Source organism: Trichosurus vulpecula, chromosome 4 (genome assembly GCF_011100635.1).
Source record: "Trichosurus vulpecula isolate mTriVul1 chromosome 4, mTriVul1.pri, whole genome shotgun sequence".
Classification (NCBI taxonomy): Eukaryota; Metazoa; Chordata; class Mammalia; order Diprotodontia; family Phalangeridae; genus Trichosurus; species Trichosurus vulpecula.
The window spans coordinates 417,240,743-417,250,006 of NC_050576.1; the positions used below are offsets into that span (position 1 = coordinate 417,240,743).

General features: G+C 39.4%; 1 pseudogene; it reads left to right on the forward strand.

Moving 5' to 3' along the window:
* Positions 1-4,298: 4,298 nt before the first annotated feature.
* On the forward strand, positions 4,299-8,217 carry LOC118848929 (annotated as a pseudogene).
* Positions 8,218-9,264: the final 1,047 nt, after the last annotated feature.

The window sequence follows — 9,264 nt, forward strand, 5'->3', positions numbered from 1 at the left end:
AGCCCTAGAATTGGTATTGCTGAGTCAAAGGGTATGCACAATTTTATCTATGGTCCCTTTCAGCAGGATGTAATTTCCTTTTTTATCTCTTTTAATTAGATCTATTTTTGCTTTTGCTTTGTCTGAGATTAGCATTGCTCCCCCTCCTTTTTTTACTTCAGCTGAAGCATAATATATTCTGCTCCAGCCTTTACCTTTACTATGTGTATATCCCTCTGCTTCAAACGTGTTTCTTGTAAGCAACATATTGTAGGATTATAGTTTTTAATCCACTCTGCTATCTCCTTCCATTTTACAGGAGAGTTCATCCCATTCACATTAACAGTTATGATTACTATCTGTGTCTTTCTCTTCATCCTATTTCTACGCACACCCACACTGATGCTTTTCTCTCTCCTTCCTCCATTTCCCTTCTCACTAGAATTTTGCTTTCCACCATCAGCTCAGTCTGCCCTCCCTTCTATCTACCCCCTTCTTTTTCTTTCCCCTTTTTCCTCCTACTTCTTATGGGGTAAGTTAGATTTCTATACCTAAATTATTATGTGATTCCCTCTGTGAGCCATATCTGATGAGACTAAGGTTCAAATAACACTCACCTCCCTCCCTTCTTCCCCTCTACTGCAATAGGTTTTTGTGTCCTTTCATGTGATGTAATTTACCCTTGTCTGCCTCCTCCTTTCCTCTGCTCCAGTACAATCCCTTTTCTTATGTTTTTTTATCATCATATCAAAGTCAGTTTATACACAAGCCCTCTGTCCATGTATACCCCTTTTAAATGGCATAATAACAATACAGTTCTCAAGAGTTACCAGTGTCATCTTCCCTTGTAGGGATGGAAACAGTTTGCCTGTATTAATATGTTGTTGTTGTTTTCTTTCTTGTTTACTTTTTTATGCCTCTCTTGAGTCTTGATTTTGAAGATCAAATTTTCTGTTGAGTTCTAGCATTTTCATCAGAAAGATTTGGAAGTTCCCTATTTCATTGAATATCCATCTCCTCCCCTGAAACATTATGCTCATTTTCGCTGGGTGGTTGATCCTTGGTTGTAATCCAAACTCCTTCACCTTGTAGAATATCATACTCTATGGCCTCATATCTTTTAATGTAGAAGCTGCAAGGTTTTGTGTTATCCTGATTGTGGTTTCATGATACTTAAATTATTTCTTTCTGGCTGCTTGCAGTATTTGCTCTTTGAACTGGTAATTTTAGAATTTGGTTATAATATTCCTTGGCATTTTCAATTTGGAATTTCTTTCTGGAGGTGATCAGTGGATTCTTTCAATGACTATTTTGCCTTCTGATTCTAGGACTTCAAGGCAGTTTTCCTTGATGATTTCCTGAAAGATGCTGTCCAGGCTCTTTTTTTCATAATGATTTTCAGGTAGACCAATAATTTTTAAATTGTCTCTCCTGGACCTATTTTCCAGGTCAGTTGTTTTTCCAATGAGGTATTTTATGTTTTCTTCTGTTTCTTTCATTATTTTGTTTCTGTTTGACTGATTCTTGATTTCTCATATACTTATTAGATTTCATTGCCCAATTCTAATTTTTAACAAACTGTTTTCTTCTATTAGATTTTGTACCTCCTTTTCCATTTGGCCCATTTTACTTTAAGCAGTTCTTTTCTTCAGTGAGTTTTTGTGCCTCTTTTTCCATTTGGCCAATTCTACTTTTTAAGGACTTGTTTTCTACAATCAATTTTTGTCCTTCCTTTTCCAAGCTATTGACTCTCTCTTGCATACCTCTCATTTCTTTTCCCAATTTTTCTTCTACTTCTCTTATTTGACTTTTAAAATCCTTCTTGAGCTCTTCCAAGAAGACTTTTTATACTTCAGACCAGTTCATATTCCCCTTTGAGGTTTGGATGTGGGTATATTGACAATATTGTTCTCTTCTGAATTTGTGCCTTGATTTTCCCTGTCCCCATAATAAGAATCTATGGCCATTGTCTGCTTCTGCTTTTTCCTCATGATGTTTGCTTTTAGAGTTGAGCTCTTCTGCTGGAGCACTTGGGGCACTTACCCAAGCATCTTGTGCTAGGAACCTGGGACCTAGTCACTAGCTTTGTGTGCTTATATCATCAAGGCAGAATTCATGACTTCAAAGACATTCACTGATTTCCTTTACAATGCTGAATCCTCAGCTGGCAGCTGGAGGCTGTAGGGATCTGGCAGCTGTAATGTTAATGGGGAGGTGGGAGTGTAAGATTTTCTCTGCCCATTAATAGGCCTCATGTGGAGCCCATTTAGGAGCTCTAGGCAAACTAAGGGGAGGAACTTGCTTGTAGGAAGACTTTGACACCTTTCGTTAATTTCTAATTAGGCACTGAGTCAAGAGGGTTGTGATGCCTTCTGGCTCTGAGCCTATTAGCTGAAAGAGTACATATTCTGAGAGGTGAGCTTTTGCCGAAAGTTCAGAGGTCCCCAACTGCTCAGAGATAAAGGCTCTCTTGATCCATTGGTGAATGTAAAGTGCACACGCACACACACACACACACACACACACACACACACACACACACACATATGTATATGTAAACATTGCTTTGATTCAGATGGTCGAACCCTGTCTGTTGGTCTTTATTTCTCTGCTGTGTATTTTCTCTGTTTTCAGGTCATTAGATCCAGATGGCTCTGGAGGAGACTAGTTCTGGTTATAGCTATAGTTCCTCTCTACCTCTGACTTCCACTCTCCCTTCTAATACAAATTTCTCCTTGGTTATCTATCCTACAAAACAAAAATATTTATTTAAGGAGTCATGGAATTTTGTTCACAGAGCACTGATTAATTTCTTTCTCCTTTGCTCCTTCTGATTCTTGAAGTTCCTCTTAAAATTCTAGTTCCTCCTTCTTTTTTTTAGTTTGATGATCCCTCTTAATTGTCTAACTTACTCCCCAGTTCAATTTCTTTTTCTTTTTTTTTTAGGTTTTTTAAAAATTTAATATATTTAGTTTTCAGCATTGATTTTCACAGGAGTTCGAATTACAAATTTTCTTCCCAATTCTACCCTCTCCCCCTCTCCAAGATGGCATATATTCTGGTTGCCCTGTTCCCCATTCAGTCCTCCCTTATGTCACCCCACTCCCCTTCCATCCCCCTTTCCCTTCCTTTCTTGTAGGGCAAGATAAATTTCTACACCCCATTGCCTGTGTATCTTATTTTCTAGTTGCATGCAAAAACTTATTTTTTTTGTTTTTGAACATCTGTTTTTAAAACTTTGAGTTCCAAATTCTCACCTCTCTTCCCTTCCCAACCACCCTCCCTAAGAAGTCAAGCAATTCAACATAGACCACATGCATATCAGTATGTATAACCCTTCCACAATACTCATGTTGTGAAAAACTAATTATATTTTGCTCCTTCCTAACCTATCCCCCTTTATCCAGTTTTCTCCCTTGACCCTGTCCCTTTTCGAAAGTGTTTGTTTTTTATTACCTCCTCCCCCATCTGCCCTCCCCTGTATTGTCCCCCCTTTTTATCTTCTTCCTCCTTCTTTCCTGTGGGGTAAGACACCCAATTGAGTGTGAATGGTATTCCCACCTCAGGTCAAATCTGATGAGAGCAAGATTCACTCATTCCCCCTCACCTGCCTTCTCTTCTCTTCCTACAGAACTGCTTCTTCTTGCCACTTTTATGTGAGATAATTTACCCCATTCTATCTCTCCCTTTTTTCCTCTCTCAATATATTTCTCTCTCATCCCTTAATTTGATTTTATTTCTTTTAGATATCATCCCTTCATCTTCAACTCACCCTGCACCCTTTCTCTCTCTCTCTCTCTCTCTCTCTCTCTCTCTCTCTCTGTGTCTATCTCTCTGTCTCTCTGTCTCTCTCTCTCTCTCTCTCTCTGTCTCTCTCTCTGTCTCTCTGTCTCTCTCTCTCTCTCTCTATATATATATATATATATACACACATACATATATACATACATACACACACATATACATATGTATACACATACACACACACACACACACACATATATATGCCTATTTCCTTCAGCTACCCTAATACTGAGGTGTCATGAATCAAACACATCATCTTTCCATGTAGGAATGTAAACAAAACAATTGAATTTTAGGAAGTCCCTTGTGATTTCTTTTTCTTGTTCTTTTTCTTGATTACCTTTTCACGCTTCTCTTGATTCTTGTGCTTGAAAGTCAAATTTTCTATTCAGCTCTGGTCTTTTCACAGAGAAAGCTTGAAAGTCCTCTGTTTTATCGAAAATCCATATTTTGCCTTGGAGCATGATACTCAGTTTTGCTGGGTAGGTGATTCTTGGTTTTAATCCTAGCTCCATTGACCTCTGAAATATTGTATTCCAAGCCCTTTGATCTCTTAATGTAGAAGCTGCTAGATCTTCGGTTATTCTGATTGTGTTTCCACAATACTCAAACTGTTTCTTTCTGGCTGCTTGCAATATTTTCTCCTTGATCTGGGAGCTCTGGAATTTGGCAACAATATTCCTAGGAGATTTCTTTTTGTGATCTATTTGAGGAGGCGATCGATGAATTCTTTCAATTTCTATTTTACCCTCTGGCTCTAGAATATCAGGGCAGTTCTCCTTGATAATTTCTTGAAAGATGATATCTAGGCTCTTTTTTTGATCATGGCTTTCAGGTAGTCTAATAATTTTTAAATTCTCTCTCCTGGATCTATTTTCCAGGTCAATGGTTTTTCCAATGAGATATTTCACATTGTCTTTCACTTTTTCATTTCTTTGGTTCTGTTTGATAATATCTTGATTTCTCATCAAGTCACTAGCTTCCACTTGCTCCAATCTAATTTTTAGGTTAGTATTTTCTTCAGTGGTCCGTTGGACCTCCTTTTACATTTGGCTAATTCTGCCTTTCAAGGCATTCTTCTCCTCATTGGCTTTTTGGAGCTCTTTTGCCATTTGTGTTAGTCTGTTTTTTAAGGTGTTGTTTTCTTCAGTGTATTTTTCAGTATTTTTTGGGTCTCCTTTAGCAAGTCATTGACTTGTTTTTCATGGTGTTCTCACATCCTTCTCATTTCTCTCCCCAATTTTTCCTCTACTTGTCTAACTTGCTTTTCCAAATACTTTTTGAGCTCTTCCATGACCTGACACCAGTTCATGTTTTTCTTGGAGACTTTTGTTGTAGGCTCTTTGACTTTGTTGACTTCTTCTGGCTGTATGTTTTGGTCTTCTTTGTCACTAAAGAAAGATTCCAAAATCTGAGACTGAATCGGGGTGCATTTTCGCTGCCTGGCCATGTTCCCAGCCAACTTACTTGATCCTTGAGTTTTTCAGCGGGGTGTGACTGCTTGTAGAGTAAAGAGTACTATGTTCCAAGCTTGGGGGATGCACTGCCACACCAGCACTCCTCCTTCCCCAAGAACCCCCAACCCAGACTGGACTTAGATCTTCAGCAGGCTCTGCACTACTGCTCTGATCTGCCACTTAATTCCTCCCACCAGGTAGGCCTGGGGCCAGAAGCAACTGCAGCTGTAGTTCTGTAGCTGCCCCACCTCCGTTGCCACCAGAGTGGTTGCTGAATCACAAACTCTGTCCCCCTGTCTCCAGCAGCTTTTCCCACTAACCTTCTCTTTTGTGTTTGGTGTTTGTGGGTTGAGAAGTCTGGTAACTGCTGCACCTCACTGATTCACGCTAGGGCCCGCTCCGCCCGGCTCCTGGTCTGGTTGGTCTGCACCGCCCATGCTGGGCTCTGCTCCACTTCCAGGTCTGTGTGTGAAAGACCTCACCAGCAACCATCCAGGCTGTCCTGGGCTGGAGCCCTGCTTCCCTCTGGTATTTTGTGGGTTCCGCATTTCTAGAATTGGTTCAGAGCCATTTTTTATAGTTTTTTTGGAGGGACTTAGTGGGGAGCTCATGCTAGTTCCTGCTTTCCAGCCGCCATCTTGGCTCTGCCCCCCCTCAATTTCTTTTTCAATGTGAACAACAACTTAGACACATAAGGCAATTGATTTCATTATTCTCTTTTTCCCCTTCAATACTTGTACTTATTAAACTTTCTTTTGCTCTTGTTTAGAGTGTTTGAAAATCAAAAGCTCTATTCAAATATATTTTTTCTCTCTCTCAGTAATGCCTCCAATATCTTTTATTTCTTTAATGTTTAACTTTTTCCATTGAAGCTTAGGTTCAGTTTTTCAGGGTATATTATTTTAAGCTCATTTTTATTTCATATTATTTGAGCTCATTTGCTTCTTGGAATTATCTGCTCCTTTGATTTATTTCTTGACTGAAATGTAATCCTGGATTGTCCCAACAATGAATGTTTCTTCATTACTCATCTTCCATTATCTTTTTAATGTCTGTTTGCAAAATCTGCTGCTCATTATAAAAGCTGTGATGTGCCTTAGATATTCAGTTCCTTGAAGTTTTAAGCATTGGCATGTTCTCTTTTGTAAATTCATTAAATTGGTACTTTGTTGTTTGTATTCAAAAGTTCATGCATTTTCTTTGCATTATTTTCGCTAATATAGTAATTAAGTTTTTTTTTCTAACTTTTTTTTGGAGGGGGGAAGGCAGGGCAGTTGGGGTTAAGCGACTTGTCCAAGGTCACACAGCTAGTGTGTCAAGTGTCTGAGACCGGATTCAAACTCAGGTCCTCCTGATTCTATTCACTATGCCACCAAGCTGCCCTGGTTTTTTTTTCTAACTTTGATGATTTACTTGGAGATATGTGGTATATGACAGAGCATTGTCTTCAATGTCAGTTGCTTTGCTTGTATAGAATTCATTTGTTCTTTTAAAATTTTTGATTATTACTTTACTTCTCCCAAATTTTTACCCACTTATTTATTTTTGTATTAAAGATCTCTCATTTAAGATGTCTGGTTCTTTCAATAGTCTCCAATCTATATTCTATTTTTCTATCCTTTGGTTTCTCTTCTTTGACCTTGTATTGGGAAATTTGGTGTAATTTTATTCCTAATATCGTCTTTTAAAAGTTCATTCTATTTTGAATTATTCTGGAGTGTTCATTCTTCTTCTGTCATCTCAACAGATTTTTTTTTTCAAATCAGAGTTTTTTCATACATTTTCCTTCACACTGTAGGCTTTATTCATTATGTTCTTGTCTCTGAATTCTTACTCATTTTTTTTGTTCTCTATGAGTATTCTTGTTGGTTTATTGGTTGTGAGCTAGGTTTTTCCTGTGGATTTCTCTCTTGAGTTTCTGCTTTTTTCAGCTTTTCTTTCTCTCATAATTTTAGTAATTTATCATCTTTTTTTTCTCTCCCAGCTCTTTGGTACTTCCCCCATCCTCTGCTGCACAAATCCTTGAAGCTGAATATTCTTAGCCTTGTTCAGTTAGTCCCTTCCTACATGTCTCCACAACTGGGCACAAGTAGATTTCTAAAAAAGGGTTTCTAGACCACTTTTTTCCTAGCTACAGAAGTTTCCCCCTTCTAGGTGGCCCTACACTCTCCCCACTTCCTACTCTGTCTTAAGGGCTATTCTAACCTCTACCATCGGTAGGATCCAGCCAAGAAATTGCAAGATTATTGCAAATGACAGTCATGAAGCTTTGACAGCTATGATTTTTTACCAGGTAAGTATCACATCTTTACCAAGGCCAGGAAAGGAAGGCCGGACCGTAGAGCTGCCGCTGAGGACCCGGCTGTCCAGGATGTCTCGGGGGCTTGATGGGAGGGATGGACACCGCGTTTGTCCTCCGCAGGTGAACGATTGTGTAACTTGGAGGAGGCCAGCCCCGGCAGCGGCACCTACACACGGCACGGCTACATCTTCTCCTCACTCTCCAGCTGCCTGGTGAAGACAAGTGACAACCGCGAGCTCCGCCCTGGTGTCAGTAACAAGAGAGACCGAGTCCGAGCTGCTGCCAGATGTGGCAACTATCATAACGTGCATGGTCTCCAGCATTAATTATCGATTTGCCAAAGTACATATCTTGTACGTGGGATCCACACCACTCAAGAACTCCTTTAGAGGAACTATCAGGAAGGAAGATGCTCGAGCTACTGAAAAAGACAAGGTTGAAATATATGAGTTTCTGCCCAGGTGACATCGTGCTGGCTAAAGTGATTACCTTAGGTGGTGCACAGTTCAACTACCTGTTGACAACTGCAGAAAATGAGCTGGGAGTGGTGGTGGCCCACAGTGAATCAGGTGTCCAGATGGTATCCACCAGCTGGTGTGAGATGCAATGCCCTAGGACACACACCAAAGAATTCCCGAAGTAGCAGGAGTACAGCCTCAGTTCCTGGGGACATAGGTAGCTATGTCCTTTCCCCACATTGGCGACATCTGTTTCCTACTATCTACATATGATCAAAACAAAAAGACCTTGGGCTTATCAGAAACCACATTTGGAAATAACTGTCTGAAGCTTCCCCTGTATATGGAGGATTATTCTTGAGCCTTTTACCACAAATCCCATGGATAGATTTTCTCTCCCCTTTGAGATACCAACAAAAGAAAATTGTCTGATGTTGGAAGAAGCCAACAAAGTGATTTCCTGTTTCTTTTCTACTCCTCCGATAATGCTGTAAATGTGGCTCGTTTGTTTTCCCTTAGACAAATAAAGCATTTTTACTAAAAATAATCTTTACCAAGATAAAACATATGTCTACAAAGAACCTTTGAAAATGATTCTAATCCTAGAAATTTCATATTTAAAATTTTCACACAATTAGGACTTTATTGATAGTGGTATTTAGATACAAATTGGTATCCCTCTATCACACCATGTATGTGGTTGGCTACTCTGCCTAACTCCCCTAACCATGTGAAACTTGTAGCATAAGTCCCACTAGGAACTGCTGACTCAGAAAGAGTTACCAGACTACCCAGCATCCTGCCTTTTCCCCAGTTTGGCATCTCTCTGCTTCCTTATGGGAGTAGACATTATTATCACCGACTGTTATTGTAGCCTAGTCACATACTCTCTATTTTCTCCCTATGTATGTATGTATGTATGTATGTATATATGTACATTTGTAAAGAGAATATGGAATTCTCTGTGCCTGAGTCCAAGTTGAGGACTACAATGCAGTCTTTCAATACCCCAGTCAATTCATTTGTTATCCTAATTGGCTCAAATAATCTTGTATGGTTGATTTGCTTATTGCTCTCTGATTCTAACCTCAGAGCAGATTCGTTTGGTTTTATTTTCACATTCACAGAGAGGATTTAGGGTTCAACACATTTCAAGACTGGAGCAATATAAATATGTTTCATTCCTATTCACAGATGACACTTTTAACACTTTTGTTTTCAGCGGGGTGATCTGAAAGTTTTGATAGTCTGTCCCAGCTGTTCA